The sequence below is a fragment of the Mixophyes fleayi genome, chromosome 3 (genome assembly GCF_038048845.1).
Source record: "Mixophyes fleayi isolate aMixFle1 chromosome 3, aMixFle1.hap1, whole genome shotgun sequence".
Classification (NCBI taxonomy): domain Eukaryota; kingdom Metazoa; phylum Chordata; class Amphibia; order Anura; family Limnodynastidae; genus Mixophyes; species Mixophyes fleayi.
Window position 1 is genome coordinate 175,693,686 of NC_134404.1, and position 20,043 is coordinate 175,713,728.

The 20,043-nt window shown below is 40.2% G+C and overlaps 1 protein-coding gene across 2 annotated transcripts in view; it reads right to left on the bottom strand.

Moving 5' to 3' along the window:
* GPR63 (G protein-coupled receptor 63) overlaps positions 1 to 17,110 on the bottom strand; it is a 39,136-nt gene extending 22,026 nt beyond the window's left edge. The window contains exon 1 of one of the 2 annotated variants that reach the window (XM_075202808.1): positions 16,772 to 17,110. The gene's annotated coding sequence lies outside the window, so the exon portion shown is untranslated. Of the gene's footprint in view, positions 1 to 6,277; positions 6,704 to 16,771 lie in introns of those variants that run through there. The other variant, XM_075202807.1, reaches the window with a different exon arrangement.
* Positions 17,111 to 20,043: the final 2,933 nt, after the last annotated feature.

Below are 20,043 nucleotides of genomic sequence, written 5' to 3' on the forward strand. Positions count from 1 at the left end.
TATCAATATCTACAGATACGCCACTTCGTCCATGCTAGCTCACTAAAATACTTGCGCCTACTCAGCTACTAAAAGAGGTACGTTTTCGCTCTATACTTTTCTGGCACTAGAAATGCCAACACTAGAAAGACATAAAGCAGCCTAGGAAGCAGACATTGGCTCCCTCTTGATGAGGACACCTGGACTGCAATTAATACAAGAATAGTCAAGTGTTTCATCACCACAGCAATCAAAGAAAACTCATACAAAATCTATTACAGGTGGTACCTGGTCCCAGAGAAGCTGCACCACATCTATCCCCAAACCTCAGGTCAATGCTGCTGGCAGTGTGGACATGGTCCTGCCCCTAAATCACACTATTCTGGTATGATCTCAATACTGATCAACATTACGGGACTCACCCTAAGTCTTACCCTCTCCAATCTCCAATTACACAGGACAATACTGTTGCAAAATTCCACAAACATTCTGGGACCCTAAACTAAACTATCAGGCACCTTATGAAAAGCACTGCACCTATGGTTTTGTTGTTAGTCTGTTTTTGACTAGCTCACCCCTTTCATCTCTCCTCCTTCCCCTTTTACCCTTCCCTTCCTTCCTAGCCCCATCACCATACTTACACAACCCAACTTACGCTCTTTCCCTTCTGTAAAACTTATTGAGGCTACTTTTACAATGTTGCAACCAATCGAAATGGCTGTGAACACTCGTCTGAAAAGGCTTTAAAAAAAATTTGAAATATAAATATATATATATATATATATATATATATATATATATATATATTTTTTTTTTAAAACCTATATAAAAAACCTTTACACATTAAAACATGCTTTATTCAAAAAATAAAACATTTTTAAAATTGCTTAAATCTGTTATCAGTTAACTAAGGTATTACATCAGTACAAGTGCTGCCATAATAGTTCTGCAATTGACATGTGGAAGTCTCTGCCGTCAGGATTACCTGCCAAACTCAGGTTTAACCAATCACTTCTGATCAGAATCCTGCATCGACTTCAGCAAAAAAAGGAGGTGGAAGGTAATGGTTTAAGTCTGCAGAAGCTGGAGATAGGTAGGGGTGGACAGGAGAACGTGCAGGGAAAAGTGGGATGTGAGGGGTATAGGGAAAAATTGAGTGGTGGGGGCAAATTGTCAAAGAAGGCAGAGGGATAGACAAAATAATAGGATTAGGGTGACAGAGAGATAAAAAGGAAGAAAGACACCGACAATACTGAGACAAACGCACAAAACAAAAGGGTGGAGAGCAGCGAGGCAGATATAAAATTAGAGACAGACACGCACAAGGTAAACAAGGGGAGAGATGGGAACACATACACAATTGGGGAGACAGAGGCAAACACAAAGGGGAGACAGACAGGGGGTAATACAGACACACTGGAGGGGGTGGAATGCACAACTAAGCAATGAGGGAAGCAGTTGTGCATAGCAACCAAGCTCTCGGTGAAGGTGGAGAAGAGATCAGGGGGCACACTATGCAGAGGAACAGGCTGCCTTACCTAGGTATACAAATTAGCCGCCCGGGTAAACAGATTGGAATGGAGACAGTCCTGCTGTCGTCACTTTAATTCAAAAGATCCAACCGCATCATTTGTGCTCTACCCCCGTTTTCTATTACTAACTGCAGAAAAAAAAAAAGCAGATGACCCCAGGCCAATCTAGCACTGCCGAAGCCCCCACTGCCGTTGACACCCAGAGCACCTGCTCCGCCCATGCTCACGGTAAGCACGCAGGGCTCAGGGTGCCACCTGATTGACGAGTATATTTTTGTTGACTCCATAAAAGTCTCTGTGGCACACTACTTGAGAACCACTACTCTAAAATGGCCTGTGTTTATGTCCAATCTAAAGAATAAAAAACAAAAACAAAACAGTAGCCCCAATCAAAATCTGCAGTAATAAGCTTAGATCAATTATCATTAATTGGATTTTTGTATATAACGCCAGTATATTCTGTAGTGCTTTGTTTTTGAGAACAAATACAGTAATACTAGACTATTTATAGGATTAATCTATTACACAGTAGGCAAGGAAAGAAAGTAATGCATATTTTCAAACATCTTAATAATACTCTGATTCAGGGATCCATTAGCATTCTACCATTTTAACGCATCCAAAAGGACTTATTTTGACAAGACAACATCAATAACAGCATCATTATAATACATGTGGATTATCTGTGGATCAGTCATTTTGACTATTTCATAAGTGCATACTTAAGACCTCTAAACTGGGTTTAGAATATTCCTGAGGTGAGATCAAACAACTCCGTACACAAGACACTGAAACCCAAAATTAGTCCTTGTCAACATCTTGGCCGCCCAAGGTATACTACTAGCATAGGATCCATCAGTGGTGTCATGACAAGACCCAGATGGGTATGCCTGGCATGTAGGTGTAAAAGGGTTAATACAAAATCATCTATTCTGTCTACAAAATTACTTTAAACTCCAAATATGTATCTCACACTCACTACTAAACACAAAGAAATGCTACCACTAGGATTTAGTTCAAGAGCTGATGCTCTGGGAAGCCTTCAGTTACTCCATGACTTGTACACAAAAAGATATCACAGCCTAATTTAATCATAGTTACTGTAAACCAAACAATTCCCAGCATAAATGTAACATTTTAATAACCAACCTATAGGGCATATTCAATTGGCCACGTTCATGTCAAAAGTAACGCGGCTTGCGCACTATTACCGCTATTACATTACCTTTAACTCCGGCTTTCTGCTCGCAGCTCCCTGATTCGGGTTAGAATTATCGTAATACCGTTAATACTTTTAACGCCGCGTTACTTTTGCAAATAACGTGGCTAATTGAATATGCCCCTATAAGTCATGTGAAATCCTTAAGAACACATTTAATATGACAAAAATTCACAATGCGAACTGAATAAAAATAGAAATAACAAATTGACACAAAAAAATATAAATGAAAAACAGTTTAAAATAAGTGGCATATTCAATTAAGCGTACATTCCCATAGATTGTAAGCTTGCGAGCAGGTCCCTCACCTCTGTCGGTTTTACCCAGTTTGTTTATTACTGTGTTTGTCCACAATTGTAAAGTGCTACGGAATTTGCTGGCGCTATATAAATGTTGATAATGAAATGTTGATGATTAAGCACAAAGCGCCTCCAGATCAGACCCAAATGCACTCCACGTTACCGCAACATTGTGGATTTCCCTTTGTCATCCCATAAGGTTGTGAAGGGAGTGATGTTACAGTCCCGTATTATCATAAAAAAAATGCGCAGCCAGGTGTAGCTATGATGTTGATTACTAACTGAATATGTCCTAAAAGCGAGAAACGGAATAACATACTATTTCAAGTAGTATGTCACCTGGGCGAAGGTATAAGGTTTGTACAGTTTCTCAGCAGCAGACTGATCACCAAAAACATTCAACCATTTCTAAATTTCGTAAACTTGCGAGCAGGGTCCTCTTACCTCTCTGTGTGACTGCATTACCCAGTATTGTGTTCCCAATTGTGAAGCTGTACACAGTTTGCTGGGGCTAAATGTTGATGATGATTTCTTGCACCGTTACCCTAATATCCAAAAAATATGCTCCCTTATGGCACAAAGCATTAATTCCATTAACCATGGTATAATTAAGTTATATTGATTCCTAGGAAAGATACATCATCTATATAGGTTCCTTATGAGGAAAGTATATAACATGATCACGTTAATTTGTAACATACAGAGATCCCAAACACACATACATCACAAATTTATAGAGGCATTCACAAACATGAATTATGAAAATTTGCTGGAAACCTATGTACCGGGACAAAATTCAACCGAAATTCACTGATTCAATGTCCTCATGTCATGTCTGCGATGCAATTGGCTATGGACGCAGATTGAAACTTGCAGTTTAAAATTTGAGGCTTCTGTGCGCATATAAAATTTGTGTTATTTTAAAAAAGATAAACATTTCAACACTATCTAAAAAACATTTTAAACCAAGAATATCTAAACTTCTTTTATAAAATTGAACTTGGAACACTATTGGGCCAGAGTCATTAAGGAGATCAAAGCAAAGACAATTAGTAACTTTGCACCTTAGCAAAACAATGTTGCATTGGAGTTAGAGATTAATGTAAAATATGGGTACAAATTAATAGTTGGGGGCAAGAAATGTCCTAAATCAACCTTAAATTTCAGTGTAAAAATAAAGCTATAATGTATTAATTAGTGTGCTACATGAAAAAGCAGTTTTTAACTTGTTTTCACGAAACAATAAACTAATTTACACCCCTTGCATTGTAACACGGTTTCTCCAGGATCAAATTTAGTAATTTTTCTTTTGCTTACTTTCCTTAATGACTCAGGCACTACTGTGTTCAAAGTTAGTGGTCCGCAAAAAAAACCAAAACCGAATGCATTCGAATTTAACTCAAATGTATGCGAGTCAGCTGAAACACAGTCAAAATTGTTTTTAAAAGGATCTAAAATACACAAAATTCCGATTTTTGTTTTGAACAGGCTTGAGAATCGAATCAGGATTGGTTCAAGACACTCTAAAGGGAAGAACTGTTTCCAACCTTCTGTTTCCCCATAATGAACAACTACTGAACTTGGGATTCCCCCCATATGGTCCTTTCCAAGGAATTTTAGCCAATGTTTTAGTGTCCTCTGAACTCTTAACCAGGTAATAAAAAAAGGGATTATGTTAATTCTATGAGAAGAGGACATTTCTGAGTAAACAATTAAGGTGAGGGGACAGAAAGCATATCTCTGAAGTATGTATGTTCCTTTCATCAACATACATTAACACCTTGTTTGCATAAACAGTGATTTGCTGGAAACCATTTTCACTAAAGAAACTTCTGAGTTTACAATATATCATGACAACTTTAACATATTACTTTCAGAATTATCAATGTTAGAATATAATCATGCCCTCTACAAACGCAGAATTTGCTTGATGATGACCACATTGGAGACCAAAAGGTAGGATGGAAGGAAGTCTTTAGATAGATTTCAGAGTAGTGGTGAACGGCAGCTGCCTACACCTACCACAGCTGCGCACACCTAACACAGGTGCATGTGGCACTGAATGGTTTTTGTTTGTTTTTTGAGGGAGACAGCACAGTGCTTGGTAGTGCTGGTCACATCCCTGTGGCATGTACCACTCCCCCTACTCACACACATTGTCCCCTTCCCCCCCACTTCAAGTTGGGAGGTATGTGAATATGTTATGTCATGTACCCCCACATATTAAAAAAAAAAGGTTTGTGGATGAACCCCATTTGAAATCACAGACATTCTTTATTCCCCCATTCACCATCGCTACTTGCAATTTATGTTAAAATTTAAAAGTAGGCAGCACGGTGGCTCAGTGGCTAGCACTTCTGCCTCACAGCACTGGGGTCATGAGTTCAAATCCTGACCTTATCTGTGTGGAGTTTGTATGTTCTCCCTGTGCTTGCGTGTGTTTCTGCCGGGTGCTCTGATTTCCTCCCACACTCCAAAACAACACTAGTAGCCTAATTGGCTGCTATCAAAATTTACCCTACTCTGTGTGTTATTGAATTTAGACTGTAAGCTCCAATGGGGCAGGGACTGATGTGAATGAGTTCTCTGTACAGCACTGCGGAATTAGTGGCACTATATAAATAACTGATAATGATGATGAAAAGTGGACCCTTCATTACAGGAAGAAAACATTTTATGGGCTGATCCAATATTCAGCCACATGAATACTGGTTCAAGGTGCTGCTATAAATAGGACATAACTACCTATTGCATAACTTACTAATGATAAAGCAGACATCTACTTTCTTCCCTCTATAGACACACTCCAACATGCTCCTTGAAGACTAAGTATTCAGGCCAAGTAATGGTGTGATGCTGACTGCTGTATTCGCAGCTGTAACTGTATTTATTCACACTGGACACTTTCGTGAGCTTGGCTCACACCACCCTCCTGTGGGTGTGATACAGAGGAACCCAGTCTTAATTCTCCCCTTACAGAGTTATTTGATGCAAAAGCATTACTTAGTCCTGGATTGTTAAACAGTGAGCTCTCTAATGCTAACCACTATTAACATCTAGTTGTTTTTGTTAATCCTGTGACAAAAATGAGTGCACATCTGTTTATATGCTTCCAATAATGTCCACGGAACATGCTGCCCGGAAGAGCTCTGCAGATCATATTGCCGGCACTTTAAAGTGTTAATAGGGGTGTTAGATAGAACAATCAGACCTGGCTGTCCCAGTGCATGGAACAGGAAAGCACTAACCTGGAATTCCTCTGCTTCCCGGCCAGTAGCTACAGGAAGATTGGGATTACAGAGTATCTCTGGCTTCCTCCCTGAGACAACTGCTCACCCGCTTCATGCTGGATGCACTCTCTCCATTCCGCATCCCGGGCGATAGCACGACACCGGTACATCACACTCTATTCATCGCATTATCATGGTGCTTGATGCACGCTGTGCCACAGGCACGAGTGACAATATTACATAGTAGCTGTATATTTGCAAAACATAAATCCATGCTCAGTGAATAAGCACAAGAGGGACCTCCCCGGCAGCAGCTGCATTCAGGGACAAGCCCGGCCTCTACTGTATGCCGCGCCCGCCACAACCTTATTGGCTGGCTAGGTAACAAAGTCTCACAACACAGCTGGTTGGAAAGTTAAACTTGACTATTACACCTTAGTACCACCTCTGTGCGACTGTTTTGTATCCCCAGGATATAACCAGCATATACCACAAAGACCCCTATATTGCTATTTACTGATCCCAATACAGTGCTCTACTTATCAAGGCTCAGCAACACCTCCCCCAATCCGGACTGCAGCCAGCCAGTGTAGATAAAGCAGCTGTTATATGAGTTTAACACATGCTCATCATGATGATCATATACTCACCTACTCTCTTATACACACAGAGCTGACAGATCAGCTATTTAAACCAGGTTACATTATGCCATGCTGTATTCCATTTAGTTTAATGTCTGCAGTTCATACTAAGCAAACGTGTAGCATCTGTTATTGTTACCGTTTATATAGTGCCACCATATTGCACAACGCTCTACAGAGATAAAGCCGTACTGACAGCGACAACAGGTATTTTGGCCAGAGATAGGGCTTTGCTCTATATATCAATGGGGTATCGCCAGCTACCGCTTCCCCATGCAAAGCATTGATAAGCCTATTTAATAAGGACCGCAGTATTGCCGCAATACTTGTTTGTTATCGCCATATCAGTATGGGGTTAACAGAAGATAATGAATGAGAAAGTGGTTTATTATTTGAATACAGAATTTTTTTTATTAGGGAATAGCTTTTTAAATATATATATATATATTAAACTTTTATTTTACTAAGCACAAGATGGGTCTTTCAGTTCCACTGCACATGCGTGAAGCCCCTGAGACTGGCCCATCTATGAGGTAAGTTAACCTTTACTGCTCTGTGCCAGTATCCCTGAGTATCGCTCAGCTGCCTTGTCAAGATTTAATTAATAAATTGAAACAGATTATTTTATCACTGTAATAATGATGGCCTGACTGGAGCACACTGCACCGCTCAGTCAGCCGCCTGGTCTCCTCTCCACACTTAAACAGTGTAAGTTTGCTACATACATACAGACAGGTCATCAAGAGGAATTACAGGCCCCAGTACAACAACTTCTGCTGCCCCTTCCATAATCGCAGAAGGAAGCATGGCCACACCAGCTTGGGTTCTCCTCCCACTACACATGCAGGCCCTGGCCCAGGTAGCTGCTCCCCGCCCCTCTCATTACTTTTTATCCTTTAGCAGGTGGTTGGGGGGGAGAGTGACTAGGGTGGAAGCGGGGAAAATTAATGGTGGAACCTTGATGAGTGGGGGACTCGGTTGTCTCACCCATAATATGGCCCTGCATGCACCAGACATAACTGCAATGAAACCTGACAGCATGTAGATTTCACCTGTATCTACACTATATGGAGACCTCTAGCATACTTCCGTTATATTGATGATTTGCTACTAATCTGGACTGGCTCTGAAGATGAGCTGCTGACTTTACATAAAAACTTCAACAAATTTCACCCAACCATTAGATTCACTCACGATCTCAGATACATTTCCTGGACATGACCGTATATAATAAAAACTATATTATACAAACATCAGTCTATCATAAACCTACAGGCCGCCCAGCAAATCTGAGATGGAACAGCATTCACCCAGGACACATAAAGAAGTCCATCATGTACAGCCAAGCTCTGATATACATTCGGATTTGTTCAGACAGAGAAGACAGAAAACAACACCTGCTATCACTGAGAAATACATGCCTACAACAAGGATACCATCCAAAAGTTATAGATCAACAGATCAACAGGGTCACAAATATCCCAAGGAGTAGCCTCCTGGATTACAAACAGAAGGAGGTTAACAGAAGGGTGCCCCTAGTGGTCACTTACAATCCACACATCAACATCTTGGGGAAAATTGCTGCTGACCTTCAACCCATATTTCAGAAAGATTTACCTCTCCGCCCAACTTATGAAATCTCCTCGTTAGAAGTGCCCTCTCATCACCATCAGAGACTGGCACCTTCCCTTGCAAAAACAAAAGATGCAAAACCTGCACCCATGTCCTACCCACAAACTCAGTCCACATACCCAACACACAACGGGACTTTATAATCACTGACACATTCTCATGTACATCCTCCAATGTGGTGTACATGATACAGTGTACAAGGTGCCCTGAGGGAATTTACATTGGAAAGACCAGGCAGAAACTGAAATCCAGGATGAATTTACACAGACACACAATAAAGAAGACTCTGGACACCCCCGTGGGTAAACACTTCTCTGGACCAGGACACAGTATGACAGATTTAAAAGTCCTAATACTGAAAGGTCTTTTTAAAAATGACAGGGAGAGGAAAATATGGGAATTCAAGCTGATAAGAATATTCCAGTCATTAAAGAAGGGACTCAATCTACCACCTGGATTTATGGCCCACTACATGGACACACTTCACACCACACAGCAGAGTGCAGACCTCTGAACTCGTAGGACTTTTCCTCTTCCATCCATAATGAAAATCTCCTTTTTATTATTTTAGCTTATCTTAATGATGTATTTCGACCCCCCCCCCTACAAATTTCTTGATGTAACATATCTTAAATATTGTGCCTTTTTTTCAGTCATTCATTTGTAAACTTGCATGATGAAGGAGCCTCTGTGCTCTGAAAGCTAACAAATATAAGAAATTTTTTGGTTAGCCAATAAAGGTATCACTCCTATAATACTTTTTTGACACGAAATTATTTAACATTACATAGATTTTTCTGGCTGACACGGTACTGCAATAATAATTAAAAAAAAAATTTTGCTACACCTTTTTACATTATATGGACAAAAGTATTTGGATGCTTGATCATTACACCAACAGGCACTGTAATGACATTGTATTCGAATACAGATACTTTAATATAGATTTGGTCCCCCTTTGCAGCGATAATAACAGCTTCCACTTTTCCTGGAAGGCTTTCCACAAGATGTTGGAGTGTTTTTGTGTGAGTGTGTGCCCATTCATTCTGTAGAGCATTTAAGAGCTCAGGCACTGATGTTGGATGAGAAGGCCTGGCTTGCAATCTCTGTTCCAGTTCATCCCAAAGGTATTCGATGGGCTCTGTGGGGGCTAGTCAAGTTCTTCCACACTGAACTCATCAAACCATGTCTTTGTAGTCCTTGCTTTGAGCACTGGGGCACAGTCATGTTGGAATAGAAAAGGATTTTCCACAAACGGTTGCCACAAAGTTGGAAGCATAGTCTTGTCCAAAATGACTTGGTATGCTGAAGCATTAAGATTGCCCTGCGCTGGAGATAAGGGACCTAGCCCAAACCCTGAAAAACAGCCCCATACCATTATCACTCCTCCACCAAACTTCACAGTTGGCATGATGCAGTCAGGCAGGTAATGTTCTCCCAGCATCTGCCAAACCCAGACTCGCCCGCCTGATTGCCAAATAGAGAAGCAGGATTCATCACTCCACCGAACACATTTCCACTGCTCCAGAGTCCATTGTTGGTGTGCTTTACACCACTCCATCCGATGCTTGCCATTGGTCTTGGTGATGTGAGGCTTGCATGCAGCTGCTCGGCCATGGAAACCCATCCCATTAAGCTCCTGCCACCCAGTTTTTGTGCTTACATTAATGCCAGTGAAAGTTCAAAACTCTTAAGCTATGGAATCAGCAGAGTATTGGTGACTTTAACTCACCATGTGCCTTAGCAGTTGAATCTGCTCTGTGATTTTACGTGGTCTTCCACTTCATGACTGAGTTGCTGTTGTCCCTAAACGCTTCCACTTTCTAATAATATTACTTACAGTTGACCGTAGAATATTTAGCAGGGATGAAATTTCACAAACTGTCTCATTGCAAAGGTGGCATCCTATCACAGTACCACGCTGGAAGTCACTGAGCTCTTCAAAACGACCCATTTTGTGTCACAAATGTTTGCTAATGAAGACTGCATGGCAAGGGGTCTGATTGAAACATTTCAATTAAATAATTAACATGTGTGGCCAAATACTTTCGTCCATATAGTGTATGTAGTAAACCTACCTAATGGCTGATCTTGAAACCATATACACAAAGCATTCAATGGATGCTGGGCTGCCAAACATCAATACATTTACTGAAGTCAATAAAAACATAGTAATTATAGTTTCAGTATTCAGTACAGAACAAAATAGGACAGTGAACTGCTATACTACATAGTACTAAGAACCAAACCAATGATTTTGAGAATGGTTTGTAGGTTTGAAATCTTAGGGCTTGTATATACTGGCATCACTATTATTATAATATAAATGTAAACAAAATGACCTGTACACACACACACAGTTTCTGACGCATTCACTTCCATTTGCATCCATTTCACAGGGGCCTGCAACGCTCGGAAATGTTAAGGTCTATACAATGTAATGCAGTTCTATGGGAGTGCACGTTACACTGTGCTCGGCTTTGAGGGCACAATTTAAATGCAGGAAAAAAGTACAATGTTTTGTCTATACTTTTAACAGGTGTTTTTCAAAGCCTGTGTCCTTACTTAGAATTTCCTTATTTAGATGGCTGCCATTAGGTGACCATAGACAGTCGCCTACGCGGCCAATGATTTAGAGTACACTAAAACAGAGGGTCTGATTCATTATGGAACGTAAATGCCGATACGTACCGGATTTAGTATCGCACAGTGCATGCCCAGGAATGCACTATACACCAGTGAACGCAAAAACATACAATTCATCTTGAACACAAAGGAGACTTCTAACAGTCTATGATTTCATGGGCGAAACGAGGAGGGTAAGGGGTGTATGTAGTTAATGTACGGTAAGGCCTATCTAATAAGTAAGTTAACCAAGCTTTAGCACATGCAGCAGTGTCCGATTCAAGCTTTGGGCACCTCTAAGGTACATGTTGTTCAGTCGTATCACTTGCACCAGCTACATGGCAGGTGTATGTGCCAAGCGTTAGTGATGACAGTCGCGTATGTATGCTAGAACATGTGTTTGTAATGAAGAGCAACCGTAAAAATGCATTTTATGTACAGTAGACATTAATATCATGCTGATAAATGTATTTCATGGGGGAAATGGCTATATTATTGACTATATATTGACATTAATGACTATGTTATTAAAAGGTAACAATAAGTGAATACTTTTTTCCTGTACGTTCTCTTGGGACTTTACATTCCACATATGTACTGTATCCTGCAGTGCGTTGTGTCTGTCTGCATAGGACAAGTGTAATATAAGCATATTGCAAAACGTACCTAGACCCGTATTCAGATCTGCTACTAGTTGAATATGGACATACGTATGCAGAATTTTTTAAAAAACGCACAATACATTCGCTTTGCTTGCCTTAATGAATCAGGCCCAGAATGAGTGATATAATGTCACTCATCCAGTCTTTTTAAAGCCCCACATGTAGCCTTGGCTGCTGATATGAAGGAAAAGAAGCTGCCAGCTTCTCACCTTTGAAGCTATCAGCTGCTCCTCCTCAATGTCCGTGATGGCCTGGGAGAGTGTGGCTGGGCTATGATGTCACTGCCCAGCGCCATTCTCCCTGGCTCATAGGAGCAGGAGATGTCTCACCCACTTTGCTAAGGTAAAAGCAGCAGGGGATAGGGCACCATCTTTGAGATGGGGTATTAGATTATAATATTTAGGTATCAAATGCTGCGTGTCAGTAAATTTTGCATGGGAGTTTTAAGGGGGTCGTATTGAGGAAGCTTGGTCAAGAGAGAACATTGAGAAATTTGAAGATTTACTTGGAAGATAAGTTGTATAAATAGCATACAAGGCATGCTAAGCTACAAGCTCTTTCCTGGGCAAATGAGTGGATGGAAGGACACTTGTTTTGCTAACAATAAACAGCATAAGGCACTTATTGTACTGTAAAAAAAAACTGAATGAAAGGAATATTCTTGTTTGTGATATGATCTGTGCTCATTATGGAAAAAATAAATATATATTATATATATAAATGACAGTACATAATTTCCAAGCTTTATACGAGTAACTGACAGTGCTCATTTCTCTATTCTGTAGAATAGCAAAATTGCTATAAATGTGTTTTTTTTGTGTTTGCCAAATTGGACTGCTATTAGGTGGGTATGGGTCCTGTACAGACTGGAGGGCCAGGCCACCATGACAGCTGTCCCGCCTCTTGTCATTACAATTCTATATGTGCTGAACTCAGTGCAGCATGTTGACAGGGGTCACTGACCACAACAGGCAGCCCAATGTCATATGCAGTTATTTAGGGACTGGATGTATGAACTGCTACTTTTCACGTTCTTTGATGACTTTCCACTGTTGCTCTGTTCTGACAGAGATGTGAGCACTGCCAGTGTTATCGGATTCTCTATGCCCCACTCCTCCCACTTATCCCCTGTTCTTCAATTCCTTTTCTCTACACATGGGTGCTTTACAGTGAGAAATGGACAACACACAGTGCAGGTGCAAGTGAAACTGCTCTTTGGTCACTATCTTAATAGTTCTGATTTAAATATTGTTCACAGATGTAATTTTGTGTAAGGCCAAATGTACAGAAGACGGAAGGATTTTTAATCCTCTTACATTCCTTACCACCACTAGCACAGTACTGCGATAGACTTATAATTAAAGGTTTGCTGATTTTGCAGCTGCCTTCACTCTGTCCCTGCTATACTTTAAACTATGGGGTCTACTTATTATTTATTTATTATTGACGGTAACCATCATTATGTATCAATGCAAATCACATCGATACATAATTAACTACTGCTGCTAATTACCATGCCAAGGCTGATCTGTGAGCCCCAGCGAAGACCCCCCACACTCCACACAGATTTTTACCTATTCATAGGCAGCCTAGTGCGCTGTGCATGCCCGACCTAAACAGTGCTGTACATTGTGCTTTGAATGTATTTGGAAACGTCATTTCTGATCACACTTTAAAAAACGTGAAGCTTACAATTCAGAAACGCTCTTTCTTTGTTAAAAAAATGTCATATTGAAAGCCGCTTTTGCAGTAAATGCCACCAGTACAGCTATTTTACATTCTTTAATTATGTAGTAAGTATGAACCTTTTTTAATGTTTGTTATGCGGTGTAAGAAATGTAAGCGCTGTATATCAACATTATCGAGGCATTATAGTCCTGTGAAAACTGTACAATAGAGATAGGGACCCTGTTTACATGTGGTGGGGAGCCCTTAGATTACTGATAGTGGCACAATTGCTGACGGATAAGAAGCTGAATTATAGGGATCCCATGTGTTCTGCTAGCAGTGGGTAGGATGGATGTTAGGTAAACATATATTTTAGGTGGAATTAGGCTTTAAATGTGGGTCCTCTTATTGTGAAGAGATATGAATTAGCAAGTTTTGTGAAGTACAAGTGCTTTGCACAGAAATAGCATTAGTTGTTCCTGCAAAGTATTATTCTGTATAAAAATGCTCTGTATAAGAAGACATGGTATGCTGAATGATGAAATTATTTTATAAGCTTTTACTAAATACAGTCATGACCATAAGTTTTGAGAATGACACAAGTATTGCTTTTCACAAAGTTTGTTGCTTCAGTGTTTTTAGATGCCAACAGTAAAGCATCCTGAGCCCATTCATGTGTGGGGTTGCTGCTCAGCCAAGGCAGTGGGCTCACTCACAATTTTGCCTAAGAACACAGCCATGAATAAATGTTACCAAAACATCCTCCAACTTCTCCAAATCATCCAAGAACAGTTTGGTGACAAACAATGTCTTTTCCAGAATCATGGAGCAACTCGCCATAAGGCAAAAGTGATAACTAAGTGGCTCAGGGATCAAAACATCGAAATTTTGGGTCCATGGACAGGAAACTCCCCAGACCTTAATCCCATTAAGAATTTGTGGTTAATCCTCAAGAGGCGGGTGGACAAACAAGAACCCACAAATTCTGATAAACTCCAAGCATTGATTAAGCAAGAATGGACGGCCAACAGTCAGTCTGTGGCCCAGAAGATTGAATGACAGCATGCCAGGGCGAATTGTAGAGGTCTTCAAAAAGAAGGGTCAACACTGCAAATATTGACTCTTTGTACAAACTTAATGTAATTGTCAATAAAAGCCTTTGACACTTAAGAAATGCCTTTAATTTTACTTCAGTATACCATAGCAACAACTGACAAAAAGGTCTAAAAATACTGAAGCAGCAAACTTTGTGAAAACCAATACTTGTGTCATTCTCAAAACTTTTGGCCATGACTGTAGTCTCCGTGCCTGTTCACAGAGATGTATTTGCTCTGTGAGAGCTTCATTCTATTCGTGTTTTCCTAATGCACTCAAAATTTTGGTCCAAATCTGCTCTCAGTAATCCCTATGCTTTTGATAAACTTGTCCATTAAGACTTTAGTTACATACTTTAGGGAACCCACTGGAACAGACTGAAATTCATACAAATCAAATACATTAGAGTGAACAGGACCTTAGTATCCCTGTAGCACGTGAACATGTGATCTATGGTCCCCAGAATAGAGCAAAGGGTATTACCAAAGGTACATACAGATGGACAGTCTGCACATGGTGCCAGTTATTCAGCTGTGTTCTGGTCTGTTGAAGATGGAATACAGCTGAAACGGAATTTTAAATGGGGGTTCATAAATCCCCAAAAAACAATCCGGGCAATGCAGGGTGATTGCTCAGATGGAAAAAAATGACTGAAAATTATATAGGTACTCAGTCTACTTGAGTGGCTGTGTAAACATCCATTGCAATCACCATAAGAATCCAGTTGAGCTGCATTCTGTTCCATTCAACTGAAGATGAAATGAATATAGAACAAGTGGGGGGGGGGCATCATGATGTCAAGGTTCTTTTGAATGCACACTAAGGGGTATATTTACTAAACTGCGGGTTTGAAAAAGTGGAGATGTTGCCTATAGCAACCAATCAGATTCTAGTGGGTAAATGTATCAAGCAGAGAGTTTTCCGGCGGTTTGAAAAGTGGAGATGTTGCCTATAGCAACCAATCAGATTCTAGCTATTATTTTGTAGAATGTACTAAATAAATGATAGCTGGAATCTGATTGGTTTTTCAAACCCGCCAGAAAACTCTCAGCTTGTGCAGACATTTACCCCTAGATGTCATTTTGTGGAATGTACTAAATAAATGATAACTATAATCTGGTTGCCATAGGCAACATCTCCACTTTTTCAAACCCGCAGTTTAGTAAATCTATCCCTAAGGCTGGTGTCACACATGCTTTAGAATTCCACCCTTTTCTCTCTGGTGTCCTGAAGCTCCTGTGGTGACACCTGTCAGTGCATGGCAGATGCAGTTTCTGAGTCTATGGGAAGCCCTTCAGCTGCTAAATCTCCCTGTCACATGGCAGCTACATTTCCCATTCACTGCTACATGTCACTTTGGGAGCTTCAGATGTCTGTGCTTTCCAGCCTAGAAAAGCACAGCAATATAATAAGCCTGTGTGACAACAGATATTACTACTTTATAACAACCATAACAAATATCAGGTTGTAGTTTCTAACTAGAAATTATAGGCCTCAGATTAAAGAACTGGTACAGTAAGAAGTTTATATAATCTTGGGCTTTATAGTAAATATTTTTGTTAGGTGGGAGTATAATTTTTGGGCCAGTGCATAGTTAGCTGGAAGAACTGAACCAGTGGTCGGAAAATTATGTTTATAAATATGCTATATTTTTGCCTGACTGTCTTTATTGTCTTTTTTGGTTCATTATTTGGGACAATTTTCTAATCTCCACATTTAACATTGTTTTTGGTGATTCAAGTGTAATCTATATCATTTTAGCACTTGGATTAGTGATCACTGCATAAGGAAGGCGTTGTGATCTGCAGACTTCATTACAAGCAGGCTAAAAAAAAACACAGTTTCACAGCTAGAGCTGCTGGAATAATGGAGATACTGGCTGACACGTATGTGCTTCTAAAAACATAGCATATCAGGAGTACAGAATACATATTTTTACATTATTTTACTCAATAAGGAGCTTGTGTGTGTGCTATATCAAAACAATAATATTTCTATATGGAATTTCCAAATGTATTAATATCAATATCATTAATGACACACTACAATTAAGACTTGTGATGCTTGGTGTAAGGCACTGCAGGCAATTCAAGTGTTAAATAGGGGGTGTTAGATAGCACAGTGAGATCTGACTCTCCCAGTACATGAAATAGCAATGCAGCTATTGTGTAGCAAGAGAAAGCACTAACCTGGAATTCCTCTGCTTCTCAACCAGCATTTACAGGAAGATTAGGATTACAGAGTATCTTTGGCTTCCTCTTCCAGCCAGCACTCAACTGGACAGCAGCTTCACGCTGCTCAGCAAGATGCACTCTCTCCATTCAGCATCTCAGGCAATAGGACAACACCGGAACGTCCCAATCCATTCATTACCTTAACATGGTGCTTATTTCACACTGTGTCACATGCATGATGGACAATATCACACAGCAACTGTCTAATTGTAAGTAATAAATCCATTCTTAGTGAATAAGCACAAGAAAGACAGAGGCAATGGAAGAGACCTCCCTGGCAGCAGCTGCATTGAGATAGACGAACCCGGCCTCTACTGTACATCACGCCCACCAGAGCCTCATTGGCTCTCTGGGTAGCATAAAGTAAAGCATCATAACACAGCTGGCTGGGTCAGGAGAAGCAGAATTCTTTTTGCTGGGTGTGTTGCTGAGCTCTGGCAGGAGTAAAGGGATGTATTTGCAGATGTAACTAGTTATCATTTATTTACAGAGGTCTGAAATGCGAGTTGTCAAATAGGAGAAACAAGTAATTGAATTTTCTGGGTAGAGTGTGTGTGTCATATTTATTTAAAATTCAGTCTTTCTAAATGGAAAAAAAGATATAAAACAGGATGCTGCAAAGTAATTCAACACTTCTAGAATTAAGTTATTGTTCTGAATATAACAATCTCTTTAAGTTTCCATTTTAATCACGGCTTGCTTGTTGGTGATCACTGTTCTAAAGTAATGACTACCCCAAAACTATGCCAGGAAAATACACCTCACAACATTATGGTACCACCAGAACTCTTCATTGTCTGAAACAAACACTCAGGGCTGTAGTACTCTTTAGGTTTACGCAAAACACATGTACTTGACGATTTGTCCAGAACATGGTAAAGAGTGATGCCTTTTGCCATATCATATAACTCTACTGCTCGGCAGTCCATTAGATAACTCTTTGCACCACTGAACTCTAGGGGCCTGATTCATTAAGGATCTTAACTTGAGAAACTTCTTATTTCAATCTCCTGGAGAAAACCATGTTACAATGCAAGGGGTGCAAATTAGTTTTCTGTTTTGCACATAAGTTAAATACTGACTGTTTTTTCATGCAGCACACAAATACTTGATAGCTTATTTGTACACTGAAATTTAAAGTTGATATTTGTGTGCTACATGATAAAACAGTCAGTATTTAACTTATGTGCAAAACAGAATACTAATTTTCACCCCTTGCATTGTACCATGGTTTTGTCCAGGAGACTGAAATAAGTAGTTTCTCAAGTTAAGATCCTTAATGAATCAGGCCCTAGGGCCGTATTATGCTTTAGGTGCAGACAACGCCTAGGGCCTGGTGGATCCTAGGAGCTCGTCTGCCAACAGTCGCTCATTATTTAAATCCTAAAACCTACATTCAAGTGATATTGAAAGAGAAATTTTCAACCAATTGATCTGCAAATTCTTACCGCCTGTTTTGTCTTGCACTTCAAATTTGAGTTTCATGCTGATATCACTCTAGACATTGTCACTTGTTGAACATCAGCAAATTGAGCTGTTTCGGTCACTGAAGCCCCTGTCAAAAGCACCACAACAATCACACCTCTTTTTAATTCACTAAGGTCTCAGTTGTGCTAGCCATACTTATATGCAACCAAAGCAGTCCAATGTTTTTTTATAAATCCACATGATCATGCTGGATTGTTGTTTGCTTAATTAGCACATGGGCATCACAATTGAAAAGCATTTGCTTTCAGTATGCTTAGTGTCACTCATTTTTGTAGGTGCATCCATTTTGTTGTACATCATCTTTACGCTCACACAGTATAGCTTTGAGTGCTTCAGCTGTGAAAACACACACATAGAGTTCTCACAGCTAAAGCGCTGTAATTTGACAGGGACACCTTTCCCATTGAAAGCTGTATGTCACTAAACTAGCTCATACTTGCCGACTTTTCAAAAATCTCCGGGATCTCCAGGTCATGTGGCAGGGGACAGGAGTGGCCTGGTGATCACCGTAGCCCCGCCCCCTGCTAGGAAATGACAAAATTCACAGCATTTTATAGCAGTGTGTGAATTTAATTATGCAAAATTGCATAATTATGCTCTGCCTCCATCTTGTTCCGGAGGATGCCTACTCTTCCGGGAGGGTTCCCCAAAATTCGGGAGCGTCCCGGAAATTCCGGGAGAGTAGGCAAGTATGAACTAGCTTCTGAATACATAATATTCCTGTCTAGAATTTTTGGGGAGTTGTTGTACAAGGTTGGATCAACGTGTAGACAAACCTCTGTCCATGATTTTGAAAAAAAACAACTACTGAATGCAGCATAAAAATGAATACCTCGCAAGTGAGCTATGGTAAATATGATCTACTTTTCACAGTATTGCAACAATGTAAATATTTTGGAACTGATGAGTTAAATGAATGATGGGTTAATTTATACTCAATAAAAGCATTTTTAATTAAAACTTACATTTAGAGGGCTTGGCCAACAGCCATTTCATACAGTCGTTTGGGCTATCTCTCAAGCCACCTAGCATCTACTTTAATCAGTGTGATACCCTAAAAACTATATATCACTTTTTAGCCAGCAGGATCCCATGCAACCTAAGCTCTACTGCTGGCTCTTTGTTGCACAGTTGGGCCATACGGGTTAGATAAACTAGACTTATGGCCTCCCAACCTGCCATTTTTTCCTGTACTTCACAGTTCTTCTGGATTTGCTGTTTGGGATTGGTGCTCTCATTTTAGGGCTGAATGAACTCTGATGGTAGATTTCCGAAGCATTATAGCCTTATATGGAGCCCTGCACTGTGGAGCACTTGGCTTCTCCCCTCAACTGATGATCACCATCCAGAGTCTGTGCCTGCCATATATGTCATTACTGGTCACAGTAAAGCAGGACCACAGCTGGCAGAGACTAAGGGCTAGATTTACTAAGCTGCGGGTTTGAAAAAGTGGGGATGTTGCCTATAGCAACCAATCAGATTCTAGCTTTCATTTATTTAGTACCTTCTACAAAATAACATCCCCACTTTTTCAAACCCGCAGCTTAGTAAATTTAGCCCTAAGGGTCAGCAAACCCGAGACTTGTGCTAAGAAGCGTAAGAGGAGCTGATAACAAAGCGTAAGCCTATAGTTGCATTTCCCAAGGTGGCCATACTAGGACTGTTATCATACTGTATGTACTACCCACAACTCCATTGTACAGAGTGGTCCATAAGTGTGAAAACATCCTTCTAAAACT